General features: G+C 42.7%; 1 long non-coding RNA gene across 1 annotated transcript; it reads left to right on the top strand.

The window, feature by feature from the left end:
• Window positions 1-1,056: 1,056 nt before the first annotated feature.
• On the top strand, window positions 1,057-8,002 carry LOC116083478. The gene is made up of 3 exons (XR_004115738.1): window positions 1,057-1,158; window positions 7,344-7,516; window positions 7,745-8,002. It is a non-coding gene; the product is annotated as an uncharacterized LOC116083478 (long non-coding RNA).
• The last annotated feature ends 17,404 nt before the right edge of the window (window positions 8,003-25,406 follow it).

Here is a 25,406-nt window from a genome sequence, read left to right as displayed (position 1 = left end):
GTTTTTCATTGTACTTCTGTTCATCCAGTTCTTGAGAGTCTCAGAAGGAGCTGGAAAATCCATGGAAAGGCAGACAGGGGATTCAAATCCTACAGAGTGAAGTTCTGAAGGCTGCCAACAGATGAGTCTTGTGGCTCCATGGGCAGGAAATTATCTGATTCTTAGGGGTCTCGGGAGACAGTGAGGGTCACTCCGTGATGAGGGCTAAGGCCTGACACCATTGCAGATGTTCTAACATCAGCACTGGAGGTGGTGGCCCTGCTTTAACCTAAGTATTCTGGGACCCCACAGGGTTTCTGCTTTAGTAGGGGCCCAAGCCTCACAGCAAGTGTAGAAGAGTAGAGTATACTCTGGATGTAAGGGTGCACACATTCAGTGCCAGCACTCAGAAGGATTGTGAGTCAGGCTACATAGTCAGATCCTGTCTCAAACAAGAAGGGTGACCACCAGCTTCCATGAAGCAGGCTGTGGCTTCTCGGTGCAGGTTATTAGCAGAGCAAGCACAGAGGGATCGCTCTTATGGAAGTGTATGTTGTAGAGCATATGCAGAGAGGGGGGAGAGGCTCAAAGAGTGGTCTTAGAGCATGAAGGTTTAGCATTTAATCCAACAGTTATTTAAAACTTAAATGTAAACGATTGGCATTAAATAGCACTGGCATCTACCTTCTTCCTCTTTTGTAAAAGAGCTTTGACAATGGAATTAGAGGTTTGATTTCTTCTCCTGGAGTGGGAATACATTTTGAATAGATGAGCCAGGTGACAAGGAGGTGACTTGGTACGCTTCACTTGGTATCCTTCCCACTCACATCTCAGAGTGAACTGAAGTTTGCTTCATTTAAAATGTTCGTGTGATTTAAATGATGGGTTATACCGAGCCTTGCAGAAGCTGTCTCATTCAGGAGATTAAATAACACCTATGAGTTGGCTGCACATGGATGGGAGCATCCATCTGGCCAAGGCTTCTGGTCTCTCACTTGGAACCAGTGGGAGCTGACCATTGTGTCATCAGAGATGATGGCATTGTAAGAGAACCCAACTGGACCATAAATCTGACTAGCAAAGTCCCTGTACTCAGGGAAGTCCTGGGACACCCGGTGGTTCACACACATCATCTTGACTGGGACAGGACAGCAAGCCAAGGATCCATAAATGGAAGCTGTGAGTGATGGGTGGGAAGGAGGGGCATGAAGCTGTCAGTGATAGGCAAGGGAGGAGGAGCATGAAACTGTGAGTGATGGGCAGAGGAGGAGGGGCATGAAGCTGTGAGTGATGTGTGGGAAGGAGGGGCATGAAGCTGTCAGTGATGGGCAAAAGAGGAGGGGCATGAAGCTGTCAATGATGGGCAGAGGAGGAGGAACATGAAACTGTGAGTGATGGGCAGAGGAGAAGGGGCATGAAGCTGTGAGTGATGGGCAGAGGAGGAGGGGCATGAAGCTGTGAGTGATGGGCATAGGAGGAGGGGCATGAAGCTGTCAATGATGGGCAGAGGAGGAGGGGCATGAAGCTGTGAGTGATGGGTGGGGAGGAAGGGCATGAAAGAGGTCCAGTGGGGTGGAACTAGGCCACATCAGGGATACCTAGCTGGAACACTCATGAAAATGTGTTCCTATAGCTCCCTGACTCGTACTCAAATGTTAACTTCTCCAGTCCTTCCTTGACCAGTAACAGCAACTGCGATGTCCAGCCCACTCTGCCTGGCTTTCTCTAGGATATTTCTCCTAAGACATAGCACTTAAATCACAGTGTGTCTCATTTCTCTCATTTATCATTGGTTTCTTTTTTATCCTCAGTTTCTTTTTTATGAGCACATTGTAGTTTGATTTAAGTAATGCCCAAGGCCTACAAAACTTCTTGACACACATGGATTGACATAATAAAAAAGAAGAAAGCCGGGCGGTGGTGGCGCACGCCTTTAATCCCAGCACTTGGGAGGCAGAGGCAGGCGGATTTCTGAGTTCGAGGCCAGCCTGGTCTACAGAGTGAGTTCCAGGACAGCCAGGGCAACACAGAGAAACCCTGTCTCGAAAAACCAAAAAAAAAAAAAAGAAGATAGAAATTGTATTTTAAATACCCAAACAGAATTGACAAGATCAACCTCACACTATGATGGATTAAAATTTGCTTTAAACACCACGGAAAAGCTTGTGATTTATAGTACAATGGAAAATGTTGAAATAGTTTCACATTGATCTATTTAATTGATAAGGTATGTATGTTGTGTGTGTGTGTAACACAAAAAGTTAATATATAAATAGGAAAGGAAAAGAAAATATATCCCTTTTTACTTGAAGTCTTTATTAAAAAGACATGGATTTTTGCAAGAAAAACATCAATCTTGAGTCTATAAAGACTAGTGTCTTTCAAAATGTTGAGATAAAATATTTTATGAAACAAGAATTGTCTAACAGTTTTCTTGTAATGGGGAAAAAAAACTTTGCGCATCAACATATCTGAGGGCATTTACCAATGGTGGGGGAGTCATGGTTGTAGCAGTCACATTATAAATTCTTTTTTGAATATCATCAGGCATAGCTTTGTAACAGTTTGCAAATAAAATAGGGGATGCATTGATTACTATGTTTATCACTGTGAAACCCAAATACTCCTTGGGCTTAGCTGTCTTCATGTAGTCACTCATCTATTCATTTACTCTGTTAATCAATGCATATTTACCAGTCCACAGAAGACACTGAGGTATGGGTTATATAGCACAGGAATTTCATACTCTCTGTCATTGTGATTCAATTTCCCACCCCTCCTGCACACCCAACTCTGTACACCAAGAAGGCTGAGTCGTACTCAGCCTGCAACCAAGGCATGAGGCTCATACGAGTGGAGCACTGGGCCAGACACTCCTGAGATGCCCCACAGGACCAGCAAGGGAAACATGGTCACCCTCTGATGAGTCTTGTAAGCCAATTTCAAGGTTGGACTTGGCTCATCTAATATATCCCCATCTGTGCTGTAGGTGAGCTACAGCATCAGGAACATGATTGTGCTAGGGAGCTGAGGAGTAACTGACAGGCTTAGCAGCTCACAGAAGCAGCACTGGTTTCTGTAGCCATCACCCTGCATACTGAAAAAGGTATACAGGTATTGAATTGGGGAAGTTGTAATTGGATTGGATGTTATATTTCCAGTGTGTTTTATTTATGAAGACAGGAAGTCCACAGTGACAGGAATAGAAAATAATTACTACAAGACAGAGAGAAAGTGGTCCAAGAGTTCTGTGCTGGGTGGTTTTAACTGCCAACTTGACACGACCCAACATTACCAGGGAAGAGAGTCTCAGTGAAGAATTCTCTAGACCAGGTTAGCCTGTGGGCATGTCTGTGGGGAATTGTCTTGATTGTTAGTTGAGAAGGGAAGACCCAGACCAGTAAGAGTGATGCTAATTTTAAACTTAAGCCTTCAACTGTGTAAGAGTTAAGAAAGTCACAAGCAAGGATACATTTATTATCTTTGTTCTTGATTATGGATATGATATGACTAGTTACTTGAGTTTCTGCTTAACTTCCCCTAAATGAATGATGGGAGGTTAGAATTTTAAGTCAAATAAACCATGACTTCCCATGGGTTGCCTTCTAGCAGAGCATTTGTGAATAGTTAACTCCTCTCCAACATTCACTCACCACGTCAACCTTGGCTCTGTCTTCACACCCCAGAGATTTGCTCCATTGTATAACACAAAACTATATCAGTATCAACTGTATCAGTTAGTTCAAGACATGATAACTTTGTCTTTTTTTTTTTCCACAATCAAGACTGATACAAGGAATTACAGGTGAGTTTCCCCAGAGACAGCACACCCTCCTGGAAACTGACCTATGGGGTTATGAAGGGACAGAGAACATCACCAGAGACAGTCAGGACTGACAGAGATCTAAAATGGAGGGAGAATGCTAACTTCCTCTCTTGCAAAGGTCCCCAGAGGATCCTGAGTCAATATGTCAGATCACCTTCCCTTGGCTTGATTTTCCTTCTCATTTGGTGATAATTAATTGTCAGATGGGTCTAAGTTGAAATTGGATGTGGAATCAATAATACATTCTGCCTTGATTTTTTTCTTATTATCTAGACTTTGCCCTTCTCCCTTAACCATGATGATAGAATGACATTTTCAAACTGTGCAGTACCTGCCATTTGAAGTGTATGGTCTTATAAAAACATGTGGGGATGACCACAAGGACACCATACTGCTAGGGATGATGTACTCTGCAGCTGCTGCCTGCCCCACATGTAGTCCTGCTGGCCCAGGTGTGCCCAGCTGTGTCAATAGAGGCTCCCCTGGTTACCCAAACTCTGATCTGTGCAGGGCTAACAGGGATGGACAAGTGCCCTTTGATTCTGGACACTAAGTGGAAACAGGAGGCAGATGGGTAAATACCAGTCTCTCCACCTGCTGGATGATTGCTTATGGCCACAGGCTGATGTGACTCCGGATCCCATTCTGAGCAAGCAGATATGAGTGGGAGCTGCTGCCCCTGCTGTATCCCAGGTAATCTCAGATGTGGCTCAGAGTTCGGGCCAGCCTTTCCTCAGGGTCTATACTCACTGAATGTGATTGTTTAAATAAGAATGGCCGCATGGCCTCATATATTTTAATGCTTAGTCATCAGGGAGAGGATCTGTTTGAAAGGATTACAAGGTATGGCTTTTTGGAGGAAGTATTTCACTGGACTTAGGTGTTGAGGCTGCAAAGAGCCTTGTAAGGCTCACATAAGTTCTCTCTCCCTGACTTCCGATGTAACCTTCAGCTCCTTCTCCAGCACCATGTCTGCCTGCATGCTGCCATGCTCCCCACCATGCTGATCATGGACTAAACCTCTGAAACTGTCAGCCATCCTCCAACTAAATGATTTCTTTTATAAGAGTTACCATGGTCATCACATCTCTCACAGCAATAGAATATTGATTAAGACACTGGCCTTCCCTCGAACCCCAAGGAAGCATTGTTTTCCCATTCTGGAGCATGAAGTGGTCAGTTCCATGCTTTTCTGTGTCCACATGGCTGTCGTTGTGCTTTCCCCACACTTGGGGACGTCTGGAGAGTCGGTGTCTGCCTTCCTCACCTTCTTCTCACTTCACTATCCTAGTCTACATGGCACCCCTCACATTGCTTCTGACACTCGTTCAAGTCCAGATTTATAGTCAGCAAAGAGTCTAGTATCCTGTAGTAGGAAAAGCCAACACTGGCTCCCCCAGGAAGGTTATCTAAACTGATTATTCGTTTACAGGATCATAAACTATGGGTCTAACTATGGGTTCTGTGTTCCAGGTTTCCCAGCTATAGATAAAGATAAAATCCAAGGAATGGCCCAGCTCAGAGGCCGATGAGCACTGTAGAAGAGCCTATTCCATAGCTAGCAGCATCCCACTCCCCCATCAAAGAGTGAGTTTTTTCAACTGAGGGAACAAGTCCAGGCAGGCAGCAGGATAGACCTTGCACGGCTCTGAACATCTGCAGACTGGGTCTGAGGAGGTTGCTGGAGCAAAGAGTCCCATTATGCAAGATCTCACCCTGGGCACAGGGAAGTGGTATTCTGCTTTCTACTGGACTGGAGGTGCCAATCTCAGGAATGGAAGCACCATGTATACAGCCTTGGTGGTCTGTGGTCTCCAGGCAGGAGTCTGAGGATCTGTGGGTATCAGTGACTTGTCTATGGCTTCCCACTCCCTGTACACGTTAATCCTTCACCCACTCCCTTGGCTTTCCTGGCAGCCATGACACCTAAGCTCAGCCACCATCAGCATCTGCTATGGCCTTGGCAAAGAAGTCCTTAAAATGTAAGGTTTCTGCGTAGGAGTTCTTATGCATGAGCTCCTTTCTACATGGCTCTCACCCATCGAGTGGCTTCCAAAGGGACAGCCAAACTGTAGGAGCCACAAGAGACTAGGTTGTGCCTCTGTTTACCAGGTTCTCATTGTAATTTTTTCCTTGCTGCTTGGTAGGAATGCACAATTGTCTGGTGAGGATTCTGGTGTCTTTAGAAGAAAGATCTTTAAAACTTAGTTGTTTGAGTGGAATAATCCCTGTCCTGAACACACACACACACACACACACACACACACACACTTACCCTAAGCAATCCAGCCTACAATGCAGGCAAGCTCCATTTTGAAGTTTGTCCAACCCTGGAGGCATTTATGTGTAAGACAAATCCCTTCTCCCAGTGTTACCTGACACTCTCTATACATGTCCTCACTCACTGCTGCAGAGTGGAGTCTCAGTCCTGCCTATGGGTTAACAGACCCAAGAGGTAGCAGCTGACGGACATCTTACAGAGCTGCTTCAGTGGACACATAGGGAGAGGCCCAAGGGAGGGTTACCTGAGGACCCTGTACAGAGAGGTAGCTCTGGAGACGGAATCAGGAACACATTTAAGTTGTTTGAAGAGGTCTCTCGAGTCACAGGGTAGTGAATCTGGCTTGGAATCATCCGATGGCGTTCCTTTTTCATCCCTGCTCTACACCTGGAGCTTGTATTGAATCTGCAGCATAGAGTAATGTGGTAATGGAGAGTCCCTTCTATTCCGGCTCCCGCTCCGCCTCATGTTATCAACTTCTCGGTATTTTCAGAAGTCCTCCAGGATTGCTCGTGGCAGCAATGGGCAGAATGGGCAGAATGCAAAGACATCTAACTAAGCACCACCTCCCCAGGCATTTGCCCAGCAGCGTTCAGGCTCTCTTCAGGAATCCTGTGGGTCCCTCAGGCACCGAGCGCAGTGCCGGTTCCAACCAGTAGAGGGAGAGCGCAGAGATCTGCAGAGGCTCTGGCTGTGTGTGTCACACTGTGTGTGTCATGGCGCTGGTGGCATCTGCCAGCCGTTTACCGTCAGAACTGGCTTCAGCCGGTGCCAATCAGTGCTGCGCCGTGGGCACCTTCCCTGGACCCGAGTCAGCCCAGATCGTTCCTAGTAAGAAGCACTAATTAGCGTACAAATGGCAGGCCTGCCTTTCCTCTGCCCAGCTCAACTTCCCAGGGAGTCCTGGACTTGTCCAGGCTACATCCACAGATCTGGTCAAACCCCCACCTGATTAGGAAACCCAGTCCTAATGATGTTTGGGTGGGGTCACCATGGAGTCCCAGATCTGCCCAGGGTGCATCTGCAGGCCTGGTCAAACCCCGACTGCCTGGGAGAGCCAGGCCTGAGGATGCTTGAAAAGAGTCCCAATGCATTCAGCCTGACAGCTCCCTGCTGGGCACCGGAAACTACAGAAAATTGGAGTCTAAAGGGTCACTGTGGTACGGTGGGCACACAGCCAGTGTCCTGACAGAACCTCCTATCCCTCATCGGGTCCCTGCCTTGCTTTTGTTTCATTCCCGATTTTCTGATCCCTAGAATCGAATCCTGACATTGACTTGTGATTGAGGACTCAAGCAGATTCTATCCCTGCCCAGACTCACGACCTTTCTAGCTGTTCTTAGCAATAAGTGTGTCACCAGGAGCAAATTGGCCTGTCAGGAAGGACAAAGACACACAGGACAGCCAGAACTTGTCTCTTGTTCCTTGAGGTAAAGCAAAATGCAAGGACATTTTTTTTTTCTTCTTTAAATCTGACAAAATGGCAGCAGGAAGAAATATTCTGGGGAATTTCTTATATTTTTCCCTCTGAACTATAGACAGTTATGCAGCCCCACATTAGCTTTTAACTGTGATTCATGAGGTAATAGTGGAATCATTAGTGCAAGAAGTCATTTTTCATGCTAAAATTCCTTTCTTTATTACCTTTCTCCTTACAGTGCACCGTAGCCATTTGATTCTGGAAGAAGACAGTCAGGACACACAAACAGTAGTGTGTGGTGTGTTGAGAACTTTGGAGGAGGACGTCCTTGCTCTGTGGTATCCAGCATGCATCAGCTGCTCCTGTGATTGAGATCTTTTGTGAAATGTCGCTTCTGCTTTCTCCACAGAGAACTCTGAAAGGTTCTTGAGAATGACACATCTCTAGCAAGCCATGAGGGCCAAATGTTCCTAAATTAATTTCATCTGTAACCTTGCTTGTCTGAAGTCCACAGTTTCATTCTTAACTTCCTAACTAGGACAGTCATCTGAGTACACACATCCCTGTGGACTCTGCAAGGACATGCACTCCCCCAAATGATGGGGACAGAATAAGTGGCAGGGCTCTCTCTCAGCATGGGTCTGTAGCTTGCTCCTCTGGCCTATGAGCTTCCTGGGATTTAAAAATCCAACCCCTCCCCCTCTGTGTGTTACCTCTGAGCTTACAGATGATCCCAAGTTAATTCTCATCAATCCCCAGACTAGAAAGAGACGGTGGGCAGGAAAGATGGGGCTACTGTGTCATGAAAGGAGAGAGTCCCCATACATTCTCACCTGTCTGTACCCATCTGTTAAAATGGCTGCTAAGTATTCTCTCCTCGAGGTCCAATCTCTGTCTCTGTCTGTCTCTGTCACTCTCTCCTCCCCTCTACCTATGTGTGTGTGTCCCTCTCTTATTGTACTTTATTCTTTCTAGTACCACTTAACTACTCAAAATGGAATTGAGATCATTGTTCAAATGTTTAAAGCTCCTACTCACCACAGACCCTAAGCAAGACCTCATGAGACTCACGGATCCTTTAAATTTAGGATTTGTGTTTTCTGGAAATGCCTGGCTAGCCCAGTGAATATTGCAAAGGCATGATCTAGTCTCTGAGGCCTGGACAGGAAGAAAGAACATATCTGAGGGCTGTTTCATAATGTAATGAAATGATCAATCATTTAAAATTTCTTTCTACAACACCCTTCACTTTAGTCAAATAAAAGTATTGGGGTACATATAGGTGCCTACTGTCCCTGTTCCCTGTGGCCCTCCTCAATCTATCACCAATGCAATAAAAGAAATCGGTGACAATTAACTTCCTCCACTTAATTTTTTTTTAATTGCCCCAACCCCAGCACTATATGGATTCTACCTTTTACAGCTCAGTCTCTAATAAGCATAAACCATGCAATTTTGCTCTAGATATTTTCAGCTTGCCAGTCTACTTGGCTTTATGACTGTAGCTCAGGTTCACTGGAGTAATACTGGCCGTCATTCTATCAGGTCAACTAATAAATGGACTGCTTATCCCACAGACACTGTTTTATACCCAAGTGCACGTATTATTACTTCTAACAAGATGACCCCAGAATGTGATTTATCCCTCCACTAGCAGACACCAACAGGGCACCGTTTGATCTAACAGAGTTAACACCATCCTACATTGGATATACTGCAGGACCATTTATTCTATCTTTATGGTGAAGCACATCAATTATTGTAGTCAATGCCCTAACACCCACACTACCCCTAGGAGCATGGCATGATACCTTCCCTCCAGAGGGAATTTTTGCAACTTTATAGTTAGAACTTTGTTTATCACCACTACAGTCTTATAAACTTGCCCTTAATTTTGGCATAACCAAGTAGTACATTTATTATGAAATAACTAACTTTCTATGTAGGACCAATTTTCATTCCTATTTGTATTTCAACTTTCCTTTATGCATAGAACATGCCTAAAGGTTAGAGTGATACAGTAAGCAATAGATGTTTACTCCATTGTATTTCTAGACTTATAGGAATTGAACCCAGTCTTTAGAAGTCAAAACTCTCTCATACCTAGTGTGCTTTATTCTATAATAAGGTCGTGAGATGCAACATTGGACACAAACCCCTGAGCATCTGATACAGTGTCCCTATATTAATTATCTTGTAATCTGTGCTGTTAGCTTAACAGCCATTACATCAAGCTCACTCATCATTGTATTCAGTCCACACTTACTATTTACATCTGCAGATTGGAAATAAGCACACAAGCAAGTGTCTTAATTTTTATTAACAAACCATGATTTCTGGAAGCAAGAAATGAATTTTTTTAATGCAACTGCTTAAGTTGCATGGGCAAACCACTATTAGATCCTTAATGTGGGGTAGTGACTACAGTTATAAATTAGTGTATAATGCAATCCTGTTATAAAACTAGGTACCTCTAGCCAAGGAGCTATTATTGATTGCTGCCGGGGAAGAGAACATGAGTTCTCTCTGTTGATGGGCCACTTAGAAGTTATCCATACTCCAGCAGATGGTCCTACATGTGTGCACATAGAGGCAGTACTGAGTGGATTAGTGGGTTTAAAAACAGAACATATGAAGTTGTGGAGGGAGATAGGAAGAAGTCATTTGAGAGGAGGGAATGGTGGGTTGGTTTTCTTGAAGCACGTTATATGCAGGCATGACATGACACTCAAACAATGAAAGGGGGAGACATTAAACCTTAACTCCAACTCACTTCACTTTGAATTTCAGGAATAACTCAAGGCATTTCCCTAATGTTTATAATGTGTTTCAAATTGACCCCTGAAATATCCCCACCTTCAGTTTTATTTCTGATATCTCATGTATTCTAGCAGGAGCATGGGGTGGACTAAACCAAAATTAAGTATGGGAAACCTTAGCGTAATAATCGATTGTCCAGGTAGAATGAATAACAGCTATTATTGTCTATTCGTAATATTACTGGATCCCCTAGCTCATATGCCATTAGCCAACATTCTCAACTGTTTATGTTAATTTAAATATAAATACATTACCACTATCCTGTCGATAAAATAAATTACCTTTAACAGTCTGAACCATCCCAGCAACTCTTCTTTGCCCCTGTTAGTAGGATTTCTACTTAAGTGACGTATCATATGACTTCTCTAGTCTATATTCCTAATCTTATTTCCATTACAGACAAGACACAAAATAACAACTCAAGCACCTAAATTACTTATGAGCTCTTCCTGTGTGTTGTGACCCCTCTCTCACTCTCCCTAGCTCCTCTGACCCTAATTAACTAGAAGTTTAGGTCAAATTCAGACCCAGACCAAGGGGCTTCTAAGCGATAAGCAAGTTAAACACTTAGGTTCTGATGTTAAGGACTGTGGGAATTTATCCTACATTTGGTGAATACAAATCAAACACTTTAATTAAACTAAATCCTTACTAAATTTGCAGTGGCTGACCCCTCATGATGATAACCTAATACCCCATTTAACATTTAAATACCCCAATCAGATGGCTTTAATCTATTCCTCTGCCACCAGGAGATGGAGGGAGACAAAAAGTCAAATATACAGCCAGACTGAATAGATGGGTCTTGTCACCACATTACTGGGATTTTACCATATTCCTGGACACCTGCCCCTCCAGGTTCAGCATATTGCTCCCCTGAACATCCATGGTATCTTCTTTTCTGTTCTCAGGTGAGCCTGACTGGGCAGACCAGATGCTCAGCATTCAGCTGACTAAAGATGTGAGCCAGATTCCTCATTCCAGAGGCCATATCCATGTCTTCCAGGCTCCATTAGGAGTGCCACCTCATTAGTCTATGGTTCTGACCCACTAGGAATACACACTGTCTTGACTTCATTCCTTCACTGGACTTCTTAATTCAATCAAGTGGGAAATCAGGATTAAATATCACATACTAAAATATGTGTTGGCCTTCACAGTTAGGTGGAAAGCCACAGATGTGTTGAAATGTACCTCAAGGACTAAGACGCATACTCAGCCCCCTCCTCCTGTTGGTACACTCTTACCTTGAGGAGAGGATATTTTGATCTACATGTGTGTGTTTGATGCTTAACTTTCTTTTTTTAATTACAATTCTCCTTGAAAGGGAAAGACACTAAGATGAGAGCATTGCACCTCATCATCGGCTGGTGATACGGTGGATGCTGAGAAGGTGTGTGCCTGTCAGCCTCTTCTCCTGAGATCTCAACAAACTTATTGCACATCACAGTCCCCTTCCACATGAGCTGTATTCATCCTCACCTACACAGACTCACCCGATTGTGCTAGAAAGCTCAAGATGGTAAACAAGACACTAGAAACTGTTTGAGTGTGATCTGAAATGAGGCAGAGAGAGAACAGAGCAACAGACACAAACTATGTTATCCCACTACGAATGACATTTGCTTCATGGGTCTTGAGAGTGATACAACCAAATGAGAGATATTGAGATGCTTCTCAATGTGCATGAGTGTGTGCATGCATCCATGTGTGTGGGTGTCTATTAGTGAGTACATGAAGGTGTGTGTGCACCTGAGCATATGCATGCTTGCATATGTGTGTTTACCTGTGTGTGTATGAGTGTATTTGTGCATGCAAGCATGTATGTGTGTGCATGGGTGCATGCATGCATGTGTGTATATATGAGTGCATGCATGTATGTGCACATATATATGTATGAGTCCAAGTATGTGTGCATGTGTGTGTGTTTACCTGTATGTGTATGAGTACAAGTGTTTGTGCATGCATGTATGCATGTGTGTGCATGGGTGCATGCATGCATGAATATGAATTTGTGCATGTATGTATATATGTATGAGTGGCAGGGTACATGCATGCATAGATGTGTACATGAGTGCATGCCTGCATATGTGTGTACATATATATGTATAAGTCTAAGTGTATATATGTGCATGTGTGTGTATGAGTGTGCATATGCATGCATGTGTGTGTACATGTATGTATAAGTACATGATATATGCATGTGTGTGTGTACTTGTGTGTATGTGTATGACTGTGAGTGTGGATGCATGTTCATGCACTCACAGATAAGCAGGCTGTACATAGCTCTCAGCCAACACTGAGACCCAAGGAAATCTACAAAAGACACACATTCCATGCAGTAAGGAAGAGGTGTCAAAGAAAGACCTGGGACATGGGCCATGGCCAGTTTGCTGTCACTTCCAAGGATGTCAGAAAGAGATATAAGAGGCTCCTAGCTGAGCAGAGTATGGCCACCTCCCAGCTCAGACCTCATGAACACATCTCCTTGCCTCGCTCAGTTGGGCCTTTCGTTATGTTCAGGAGTGTAAGCAGTAGCTTCACTATCTCTAAAGAGAACATCTCTTTTCTGCTCTTGACAGCACATCAACGTGACAAATGTTCAGTCTTGGCACAGATGCTAACAGCCCCTAGGAAACAGAATGGTAATGCAAGCTGCTCCTGCTCTGGTGCTGTAGTATTCCAAGTGGCTTCAGGGAGTGGCCAAGACCCCTGCTACACTGAGCAGCAGTGGGTGACACACTGTCCTGAGAAAGCACTGCCTTGTTTAGTCCACAGGGTGATGAGTGTTGAGGTCCTTGCTCCCTTTGTCCCTCCAGCTTTATGTTCTTTATGACAGAGTTACCCTGTGATGATGAGCATTGAGGAATTCTTATATTATGATCTCTTTCTGTGCCCATTCCCTGGGCTCTGAGATGACTGAGGCCTCCAGCCATCTTACTTTCGCTCTCTGAGTTGTTGTTGAGATCCTGGCGGGCTGCTGAAGATGTTCAACCTGGCTCTCTCCTCCACTGCCTTCTCTGTTGAGCACATCTGGTTCTGGTAACCCCTTTCCTTTGAGGTCATTTCTCTTGTGACACTTATTCCTTGCCTCCTCAATCACGGGGCAGGTATTGGCCTCCCAAACTACACAGCTCCCCTAAGAGCAGCTGTGCTTCCACATGGGTTGCAGGAAACATTAAAAATGACTGGCAGGCTTCCCTCACTACCAGCGGCCACTCTCTGCCCCAGCATGGTCCCACCAGGCTACTCTCAGCCTGCCAACTCTCCAGTGGGGCTGGAGCTCCTGAGTTCCCTTTGCTGCCACACCAGTCCCATGCAACAACCGTTCACCCTGTGGTCAGTTGCCACAATACCCAGCACCCGGTAGAAACAAAACTCTAAAAGCTTATAATTAACAAGTCAGATTTATATATCAATAAATTCTCAATTCATAAGATGCCAATACAATAATTTCAGAACTAATTGATAATAATAAAAGGTGCCCACCTAGATTAGACAAATTATCCCAAGTATTCTAACCTTTATGATATCATAACTACCTGTGACTATTTAAAGCCACACTGGTTCAGGTCCTTCTTCCTGTTCATCTGCCTCATCTTGATTTTTTTTTTCTCCTGAGGTGTGCTCTATCTCTGTAACGCTTAACTCTGTCTCCCTTTCCTCTGTCCAATCACAGGCCTCCTGCTGCACTAATATTTTGGTGTGATTGGACAGGGAAAATCCTGTCACACACATGAATGAGTAGTGCTGCTGTCAGACCCTCTTGGCAGTCTTGTGGGCTGGGCTTCTATTTGAACGGCTTCAACCAAATGCTGCAGGCATTTGCCTCCATGTACATAGGGTCATGGAAGTGTTACTGATGCACACTGGAAGCCCAGAGGAAGAAAAGTGGACATTTTGCTCTGTTGCAGTTATCGAATGCTTCTATCTTATCTCGGTGTGTTCCCTTCACTTGGGCACTCTGCAGTAGCTGACTTAAGTGGCTCTCCTCCAGGGGCAGCTTGTCTATTCTGAAAGCATCCCAGGGTGGTTGGCATAGGCACCAGGTGACATGGTGTTGGTTGTGGCTGGGTTTTCCTCAGACTCTGAGTAAAAAGCTTATGGCTTTGGGGTACTGGAATAGGTGTGGCCGGCTGGGAACACTTTGAACTCTGCTCTACCCCTTCTCTTTCCATTAATTTTAAAATTGTCTATTAATTTTTAAAATGTCTCCCTTAACAGAGGCAAATGCAGATTTTCTGCAATTTCACCAGTTTTGTAGAGATTGTGCCATCCCTCCAGCTGCCAACATTCTTCCTCCAGTGTGAATGGAGAAAGAGGCAGACACCTCTACTCCTCTGCAGCTTCTACCGTTTTTCTTATTTTTTCTCTTCAAGCTTCAGTAATATCATCACCAGCCCCTTCCAACTACCCAAGGACCAATCTGAGTGCCTCCCTTGGCATTACCATCCCCATCGATCCCAAATCAAACCATCTCTGTTTCTTAAATCACATCTGATTTCCCTATCCTAACAATGCCACCCATGTTGGGTCTGACCTATGCTATGCAATGCAACGGACTCCTTCACAGTGGGATGAAAGCTCCCACTGTGAGCATCAAAATCACCCTACCTGTAGCTACTCCCCTGATCAGAGCTGCTGCGCCTCTGTCCCCTTCCAGGGAAAACAGATAACCAGACATGGTGTGTATTTTCCCTCTGGATCTGAAATACGCACCTATCCCTTCTCTACAGCTGGGTCTTCTCTTTTGTCCACAACCTCTCACCTCAGAAACAAAGTAACTGTGTAACGATTTCTCCTGCCAAGTTCCCTTTCTTCCTATATTACTTATTTGTCCTTTAAACAGACTATTGCTCAGAATGTTAACATGACCTAGCTTTCTCACTCAAAATCTGATGTAAAACTGTTACAAAGTCAATTCAGCCTGGACAATGCGGAATCTCATTAAATGTTCCTGTATGCTAGTGGAAAGGATGCCGTGTATTAGCTGAGCCTTGACAGAAACATGAGGTCAGGGAGAAGATTTATGTTCATAAACCTGATACCAATCACATGCATGCCCCTCCCACAAGGATCTGTCAATCATATAACCAACCATCTTCTTCTTTGTATGAATACCTTGTGTGTGTGTTATGTTGTGTTGTGTTTGAGAATGAGATATGCCCACGACACAAGCCCCAGCCACCCTCTGATTAGAAGAGTTTCCACTGGTGTTTCCATTCTGCCAAATGCTTTCTCATGTTCTAAGCCTCTGCTTCATAAACTGTGGTTCCAATATATGTGGAGCTTCTGAAAAAAACACCCCTTAAAGGTTTCTAAACACTCAATGATCAAAACTAAGTAAAAACCAAACAGACAAAGAATCCAAGGTCTTTCTGACAAAGCTTGAATCACGTGGCTTCACCTGAGCCTGGTTCTGAACACAGGAGTAGGAGCACTTGGCACTGGTCCACACAACAGCAGCAGGTGGTGCCTGAGACTCCTCAGCCCAGATTTGATATTGCATATGAGACATTTTCTTCTCCTAAAAACCTAAATTTAATTACAAAAATCAAAGACTTAATAATTTTATGCCATCAATTCTCATGCAAGTGTCAAATTAGTAGATCTTATCTTTCCATTGTGTTAGGATGTCTGATTTTAAAGGTTGCTTTTTGGTTCCTGACTTGGGTATCATGCAGCATCATTAAATACATTTTTGGCTGGGGACGAGGACAGAATTCTAACAATTTCTGAAATGTTCCATGGTGGTTTGAATGAGAATGGTTCCCACAGGCTCATAGATCTAAATGCTTGGTCCCTAGTTAGTGGAACTCTTTGGAGAGTATTAGGAGGCGTGACCTTGTTGGAGAAGATGTGTCACTGGGGTAGGCTCTGAGATTTCCACCGACTCACCCCATTCACATTCTCTCTCCCCACCCCTGTCTCTCTCTCTCTCCTCATCTCTCCCCTCTCTCTCCCCCGCCTCCTGCCTATCAATCAAGATGTAAGCTCTTAGCTACTGCTCTAGTACCACACCTGCCCACCCACTGCCATGCTTGCCACTATGACAATCATGATCTCTAACCCTCTAAACCTTTAAAACGAAAATAAATTCTTCTATAAGTCGTCTTTCTCATAGTGCCTCATCATATCATAGGAAAGTAACTAAGACATGGCCTTACATACATTTCTGTCATTTTCTACATATATTTATGCAAATTAGTATTTTCAGCATTAATGGCTATTATAAATCAAAGTACCAACAAACTCAGAAAAGGCATGAAACATGATCTATATCCGGCATAACAAAGATTAGTCCAAGACTTAATTGTTTACATAAAATAAACAAGCAAATTCCTCTTCTTTGTAAATTTTATTTTCTCTTCAATAAATGGTAAAATTTTATGTACAACAAAGGATTATTTTAAAATAAATTTCCTGATTTTTTTCTTAGTAAATGTTTAATTTCTAAACCTATCTTTTCTAACTGTACATACCACCTGAGTACCATGTATACAACATTTTATTGGCATCAAGGGATCATCAGTGAGAAACAGCTTTGAATTGTTAATATGTGTAAATATTTACTCTTGGTAGGAATAGAAGTCGATAGAAGACATGAAAAGGGGCTCATGAACCGAGGGAGGAAAAGGAGGTTTTAGGGGAAGGTGGGGAAGACAAATGAACCCTTTCCATTTGTGATTGCCGTTACCATAGAGATGGTAAAAACTCAGTCTAGCATAGTGTAGATGCTTCCATGCAAGGTCCTGCTCATTGCCTCTGACTCACTGTGAACCTGAAGTTGCAGCCCGTGCAACAGGGTGGTGTGTGAGGAGGGGATCTCAGTGCTCTGGAGGCTACAGTTAGCATGAATGACTCAGCACCAATCATGGAGAAGAGACCTACTTGTTGATGCTTCTCTTTATATTGCATATTTTATTTCTATACATATGTATACAAGCATATGCTTACAATGTATACCCCACAGTGTATATTCAATATAATTCAGTACATTCAAAGTGTAAATTCTGGTTTACATGTGAGTTTATTTGTGAATGAAAAAAACCCATGTCAATGTATTTTAGGAGTATTTATGTTTGATCTGTGTGTGGAGGAAATTTGTCAGTGTTATAATAACAACAGAAATTCAGCAATGAAAAGTGATTGGTTTGATTGGGCATGGTGTTATGCCAATGAACAGGTCAAAGGTAAAGAAACAAGGCTTTCTGGGTAAATATTTGCAAAAAGCTCTACAAAGAGTCTATGCTTTAAATATGGAAAAACTCATACACACTGATCAAAAGGTACTGACACATCTGGGGAACAGAGACCAGCATTGAATATGCTCTATAGCAATATTTGTTCTTCATTGTTATGTGGTGACAGTGGTTAATATCATTATTGTTAAATATGGGTGAAAAATACAAAATCGAGGAGAGTCATAGATTTAAATAATAGTGAATCGCCTAAAAAAATGTTCAATTTATTTATAATAAGTGACCCTTAATTCTTAATGAGTACATTTTTTGTCCATGGAGCAGAGAGAAAAATGATTAAAATAATAAAAAGTGTTTTGCATTTTAAAATAAAAGCTAATGCTATCACAGGCTCTTACTCCGTGGTGATGCAACTGGGCATGTGGCCATGCTTTGCTAGAAAATGCCCAAGCCTCCCTGGATTTGAGACACTGTTACTGTTTAAAGTAACAATACAGGCAGATGACCCCACACTTCCTGAGTCTCGCCTTTCTCCTTTAAAAAACAGTGCAAAGAAAAGCCGGTTAAGTAACGGATAACAATCTCCTTCAGTCATTTCCTCTAATAAGCACAAGGAACCTGTGACTGTGTTAGGACGCAGCTTTCAAGAAGCAGCTGAAGGGAGGACCAATGCATTTTATCCTATACTTCAAGTGTGGAAGCAAGGGTGTTAAGCTGCTGATCAAAGGAGGCAGGAAGTAGGGCTATGCTGCAAACCTGAAAGCAAGTGTGTTTCCCATGTGTCAACTCTCAGCTCACTCTTGCCCTTGGAGGTGACTGGCAGAGTGGTTCCCTTTAGGTCTTCTGTGGTCAGAGATGTCTTGTGTCCCATTGGGTAACACCTAGAGACACAGTGCCTTCCGGGCATAGCACCTTCCCCCATCACAAAGGAAAGCACAGTACAACTGCCTTCTCCTCAGATTCCTGATGACCTTGAAGACCAGAGGAGCTGCCACCTCCCATACGTTTGTAGTGTGGATAAGAGCAAACCTTCTGTGTGCTACACCAAGCAGCAGTGTTTGTTACCTTAATGTGAGCTTGTCACCCTGGTCAGCAGCTCCTTAGGAACAATTTACCCAGACATACCTTTCTTCAGATGCTTTGGGAATATTTAAATAAGTTTTGGGAGTCTCAAATATGGATTGGCATTTTTCTACTGGCTCCCACCTTTCCCATATGTGTTTGTTCATTCATCATGAAGGTGTTCTGTGAGCTTGCTGTAGATTGGAAAATTTAGGTGATTCAAGGTGAGAACAGAGGCAAAGCATCATTGTGAGATCTTAGAGTAATTTCCTCTCTGAGATTGTGTCCCAAGATATACTCAGATTAAAATTAATAAATAACTAAACAGAAAGCATGAATGTACACATTATATTGATTGCTTAAATATAAGGCAAACACTCATGTGGAGAATACTAACATCAAATTTTCTCTGCTTCTGCGATGAAGCAGCCTGCTGTCATTTAACCTATAACTTAAATATCAATGTAAGAATCATGAATGTGGTAAATGCTAATTGTATAACAGAAAGTGAGCACAGTAGAATGCAAAGGACAGCCTGCTTATAATGTAATAAAAGTGTAAGCATATATTAAAAATAAAATTATACAGCAAATTATTACAGTTAATTATCTCTGGAACAAAGGAAAGGAATTTTAATTGTTTTCTTTATTGCTTTTATATGCAAAAGTTTAACAGTGAGATTGCTACAATTTTTAATATGGTTAAAATAAGTCATTAAAAACTTTCTACCAATTCACAGAGCTTTGGAGAGGATGAATTAAATTATGTTGTTGAAGTGCTTACAATTTGTGCTTAAGAACTACATTATTAAAATAGAACTCATACCTAACTCCAAAAGAAAAAGAATAAAAAATAAATTATCACCAATTCAAAACTATAAACCTACTGAGAACATTTATCTCTGGTGGCTGAGTTCCTCCCAAGGCAGATGGACTTTCACCAAATAGAAATAGAATATGCAAATAAGGTATACTATTTGCATGATAGTCATCAACATTGATCAAGTTTTAATTTTAAAACGGAGAACTCTGCTGTGGCCACGGTGGGTCTGATGCTTCCTCCAGGAAATGAAGCAGCGGCTGTCATCGTTCCCATTCATCATGAGCCGGGCTGAAAGCAAGCACACCTAAAAGATGGTTTGTTCTGCAAGAAGACCAGGAGTGCTCCAGAAGTGCTGGGCACTGCTACTGGCTGTTACTGTTATGGGATCCTCACTTCTGGTTTTGACTGTTGTGTTTCTGAAACATGCACACTTCCTTTATGGGTTTTAAAAAATAGAAATAATTTGCCTGGACATAAACAGATAAGATTTCAAAGACATTGTGGCACTGAGAGGTTAAAGGGAAAACACACCCTTTCATTCCTATAGACACAGGAAAGCCTATCTTCAAATTTGGTTGCATCCATCATAAAATAAATAAATCTTCACATATAAGGGGCAGTTAGAAAGTCTCTACTGAAAACCTACATCAGACATCACAATCCCTAGGCAAACCTTAGGAACAATGTTGTACCAGAAACATGGCTCATCACAGTCCCTAGACAAACCCTGGGAACAGTGTTATACCAGAGACATGGCTGTGCTGCAGCTGGTCTTCTACCAGCTTTTGAGGTGTTACTTACTCAAAGCTAAAAACAAGATTTTTACTATGAATCAGTGCTTCTATTCTATTACCCTTTTCAGAGAAGTGATACCACAAAACAACAGAAAAAAATTAAATCAATGAAAGAAAGAGAGAAGACACTGTTCTACTATAAGTATAATGTGGCTGTCTACACAGGAAAATAGGAACAAAAACTCCATGTTTAACCTGCTGGAAACAATTCAAGTAGCCTAAGAGCAATGTTTATTAACTAACACTTAAATATTAGTACTTATACCAGGGATGAATGATCTCAAAAAGACAAGTTCAATGCAGGAGAGACCAAAATGATAAAGTGCATCATGAGATTAAAATTAATAATTATATAAAAAAAGTTCAGGTGAACAGAAGAGAGGAAACCAAACTGGTGAACAATGCTCTCAATCAGAAATGGTTTCCTCCAAATCCATTGTAAATTTAAGTCAAAGTCATGCATACATAATGAAGCATGATGAAAACGTATCATATAGTGCACAAATAGATGGAAGACTACCTAGTCAAAGTTGGCCTCGAACTCCTCCACCTATTGACCTGGGTTGCCTGTGCCCTCACACCTGTCTGAGATAGGGTTCTTTTGAAGAATCAGAACTGATGGTGGAGATGAGATGTCACCAAAGACAAGAAGACTTGTTATTAGAGGACATAGTTTGTCAATTGATTCATTTTGCTGTGAAGATAGGAGTCTCATCTTCTTAGTGGGTGAAGAATATTCCATTCTATACATGCATCAGAGCTCACACTCCTCTACTGACAGACACCTGGGCTTACTCCGAGTCATTGTGTAAACTTCCATCCCTTTGGTTTCTGCCTCCATTCCCTTTGGTTGCCCAGAACCTAGCTGGATAATATGATGACCTTCCTCTTATTCTCCACAATCATCATTAAGACAAATAAGCCATAAACAGAGACACGTGTTATCTCTCCTGTGGAAACTGAAAACCATCAATGTGAGTGACGGGTGGGGAAGGATACATGAGAAAGAGTGGTGAAGGACGGATAAGGAGGGGAGGCTGGGTAAGTGAGGCTGGATAAGGAAGGCTGGATATGGGAGACTGCTTTCCTCACTCTGTGCCATATTCCTATATCAAAATAGCCCAGCAAATCGAATTTTTCTGTCAGATGAATGCACAGGAACCCACATGCTTTCAAATCACAAGTTTAAGGCCTATGCTATTGGTTAAAGAGTAAACAGAGAATCAGAAAATCAGAGTATTTCAAAAGTAAATAAATAAATAAATAAAAACAGAACCCAGACCACTGGCTGCCCATTTGGAAAAGTAAAACAAGATTTAAAATTTCCACAGCACAGAAACATGAATTCCAGGTGGATAAGAAACTGATTGTTGAAAAGGAACACTCACCCCCACTCCCCAATCCTAGAGGTTACAAAGTCATTCTTCAGCAATTTGTTTTTAAAATGTGAGCTACGCAGACATCTTCTCAAGCAGTGAACATGCGAGTGAATCTGCTCATCTCAAAGATATAAAACTCTCATATTGCAAGCGGCACCATTAATGTATAACACAAACGACAGGCTGCAGGATTTGTTAGTGTAGTTCACATATTAGGACGGAGGAGTATGGATCATGAGCAGAGAGCTTTTAAAATCAGCAAGCATGACCCACAGAAAGGCAACTCAGAGTGGAGACACAAATATCTATCACACTTCCAAACATTACCTATACCGTGAATACAAAAATGTCCAGTGAGCCGGATGGAAACAGCCACTGCAAGGAGGAGAACAGGCCATGAGGAAGTCATGTGCTGGCTGGAAGGCTGTGACAGGGGGCTTCTCCGTCCTGCCTGTGGGGGTCCATATGCTGCAGCGAATCTGGAGTCAGCACCTTGGGAAGCTGAAAATGTGCAGCTCTAGGAGCCAGAATCCCACTCACAACTATGTAACCTGGGCAAACTATTGTGTGTGCACAGCAGGAGGAAGGGATTGGAATGTGCCATCCACATTCCTTTATAACACAGAAAAGTTGAAGGCAGACAAATGTCTATTCCTTTCCAGAGGCACAGACCAGATGGCAAAGAGCATCATAATACCACATTCTGTGCCTGTGTTTACCCTCTACATTACTACAGGTACACCCCCAAACAAAATGAAAATGTAGAATCAAAAGCAGACACCAAAAACTGTAGAGCCACCCTCACTAGTATACACACACACACACACACACACACACACACACATACACACACACACACACACACACACACACACATCGGGTTCCTAACACCATGCAACATCTACATGGAAGCTATGGACACTACAAATGACACATTGTATGTGTAAATTATCAAATACAGAACAAAGCATTTTTGTTTTATTTTCCTGATATAACATATCTGCTAGTATGGACATTGCTGATAGCTGACACAGATTATAGGTATGTTTCTGATATTTATACATTTAAAATGTCACCAGAGAGCACACAAATGCTAACTGTTAATTTTTGGTGTCATAAGAATGGTCTGATTTGTGCAGATATCTCTATTTTTAATTTTGAAAATTCAGTGGTGTGAAAGGCTTTCCAATGCTTGTCATGACGGCTGATAGAGCCTACTCTCCTCTATGACGTCTCCATGGCCCTGGATTTGTGCTTTTAATCTTCCAGTTGTCCTTAATAGAACTTCAAAGTCACGTTGGAAGCATTTAAACTATTCAGTGGGCATCTGAAAAGGGCAAACCCAATTGGAATCCTGGGGCTTTAAAATATGTATAGCTTTGATAACATCTCATGTTCATCCAAAGCCTTTCATCCGCAGAATATTAAGTCTTCCAGCATATTAACTGAAGGGTCCACAGAGTCTCCACAAGGCAGGATATTGCCTCCTGTCATTTAGAAAAATCCAAACAGCCATAGATTTAGATACTCTTAAAGTTAGAAGAAGCCACAGCCATGCCCCCAGGTTCCCATATTGCAAATTCTGTAGCCATGTAATTTGGGTCAATTCTCCTCTCTTCATCCATGCCCTGTGCTCACTTTCTTCATTATTCCTGATTAGTTCTCAGTTCCCAGTTCCATGGTAATTTACCATAACACCCCTCAACCCACCACTGCATTTCCCCTTTAAACTAAGATTAATTTTATTACAAGAACATGTCTAGAATACTAAGTTTTAGGTCATCCCTGATCTTCAGTGTGGCATTGGGCAATGCTCACTTCTCCACCTCTGACCCCTGGCCCGCGTCCACCTGCCATCGACTTTCCTTGGGAAAGAACAGCTCTTCCTTTTGTACTGCAGATGCAGTTGGATCAAATGTAGTTTGGGGGAAGTTGCCATAGAGAGCCGTAAGATCTCTTGCCAGGACAACTGTTTGTAGGTCTGGGAACTGTGAGTGGATGAAACCAGAATTCGCCACACAGATTAACCCTATGCATGACAAAAATGCATTGCACAACATGCCCTTGTTCCTTTGTGCTTTGCATCCCTAAGGCTTGTCTGTTTGGGACTCCCAAGGGTTGTCTGCCCCTTATTTACTTTCATCATGTATGTAAAATGCTCCCCACAGAATCACATGTTTAAATACTTGCTCCCCAGCTGCTACTGGTATCTTGGAGGAAACTTTGGAGGTGAGATCTAAACTGGAAGAACGGGGATCTCTCATGCAATGGCCAGCCTGTTTGATTTTGTGTTTCCTGGTTCCCAGAGATGTGACCAGCTGCCTCAAGCTCTGGCTGCCATTCCTTGCCTGCTGGGATGAATTGCCCTTCATCTCATGATGCCTAATAACCCCTTCCTTATGTTGTTTCATGTCAGATGCTTAGCCATAGAACAAGAAAACTATCAAATACAATGTTTGAGCCTAGAAAAATCCCAGACCACTATCCTCTCTTCTTTCAAAGGGAAAAGCTATAGACATTGTGGGTTCAGAAATGGAATATGCTGAAAATATTGGAAAGTACCTAGGATGCAAGCATCCTCGTGTGCAGACGCTTCTTATGTATAAGCCACATGATTTTTCTCTTATATTTTACCATGGCAACAGAGCATGATGCACATTTTTCTAGAGAAAGCATACTTCACATTTTGAAAGTTGAACGTTTCCAAGTTCACAGTACAAGGTATGGTTTCCTCAGGGTACAGAGAAGCCATGGGACTGCCAGGGACTCAAGCAGTAGACTGTGTTGCCAGGAGTCTCAAATACTGGCATTGAAGCATTGCTATGTCATGCAGCATCCTGAGAGGTGGTGGTCCAACAACACACTAACATAAGTATGCCAAAGATGTCAAGACAGGTCAGCTGAGCATGGTGTTCAATATAACCTTGTTATCTTCAGTCTATCATGATTTCACAAGGCACAATTCTTTGTGAATGGAGAAGCATCTTCACATACCACCTCCTTCAGAGATCTCTGAGTGTTAACGAAGATGAGAGTTGTTCCTTCACGATTATCTTTTTCTCTGATTGGTTTAATGGCCAGATGAAGCAGGACAGAACTGTCACAAGCCACTGGGATATCTACTCCTCAAAGCCTGGAGATTGGTCAGCCTTCTCCTGTGAGTCGAGTCAGTCTTTATAGATCATTGTTGAGTGATCAACTGAAGGGACACAACCATATACAATAATGATTCTTTATCTTCCTGGTGATTCTGTGCTGGAGGGGTGGGTATGTGTGTACACAGCTGAGTGTGTGTGAGTGAATTATATGAGTGTGTGTGTATGTGAGTGAGTTCATGTATGTGTTGTGTATGTATGTGTGTGTGTGTATGAAAAGGGGGATGAGTACATATGTGCATATGTATATATGAGTCATTGGCCTGCTTTCTACCATTTCACTGCCAGGTTTTCACTGTAACAGATGTGTTTTAATTGTCTGGAAACCAGGCTGCAGGTACACAAATATATCCAGCTTCAGCAGATCTCCACGCAAAGCCTAAATAAGCCATTCTGGCCTGGAATGTCATCTTGGGCCTGGAAAGTCATATTGTTTGCCAATTTGAGCAGCCATTGGGCTGTCCCAGGGATCAATAAACTGCATTCTTACACAAAGCATTACTGGCACGTACTGGCATGCTTCAGTGAAATGAGCTATGAGTGAGCCCCATTCTATCCATCAAGTCCATAAACTACAGCAAAGTAGGGCTGAGTGGAGCCTTGGATCAAGCAAACCAGCACTGTTTTCATTGTAGTCACGTGTGCTGCCAGAAAATCCCCTGGTCT

This window comes from Mastomys coucha, unplaced genomic scaffold, assembly GCF_008632895.1.
Source record: "Mastomys coucha isolate ucsf_1 unplaced genomic scaffold, UCSF_Mcou_1 pScaffold8, whole genome shotgun sequence".
In the NCBI taxonomy this organism is placed as follows: Eukaryota; Metazoa; Chordata; class Mammalia; order Rodentia; family Muridae; genus Mastomys; species Mastomys coucha.
The sequence above is the reverse complement of the archived record's forward strand: the minus strand, read 5'-3'. Positions and strand labels throughout refer to the sequence as shown.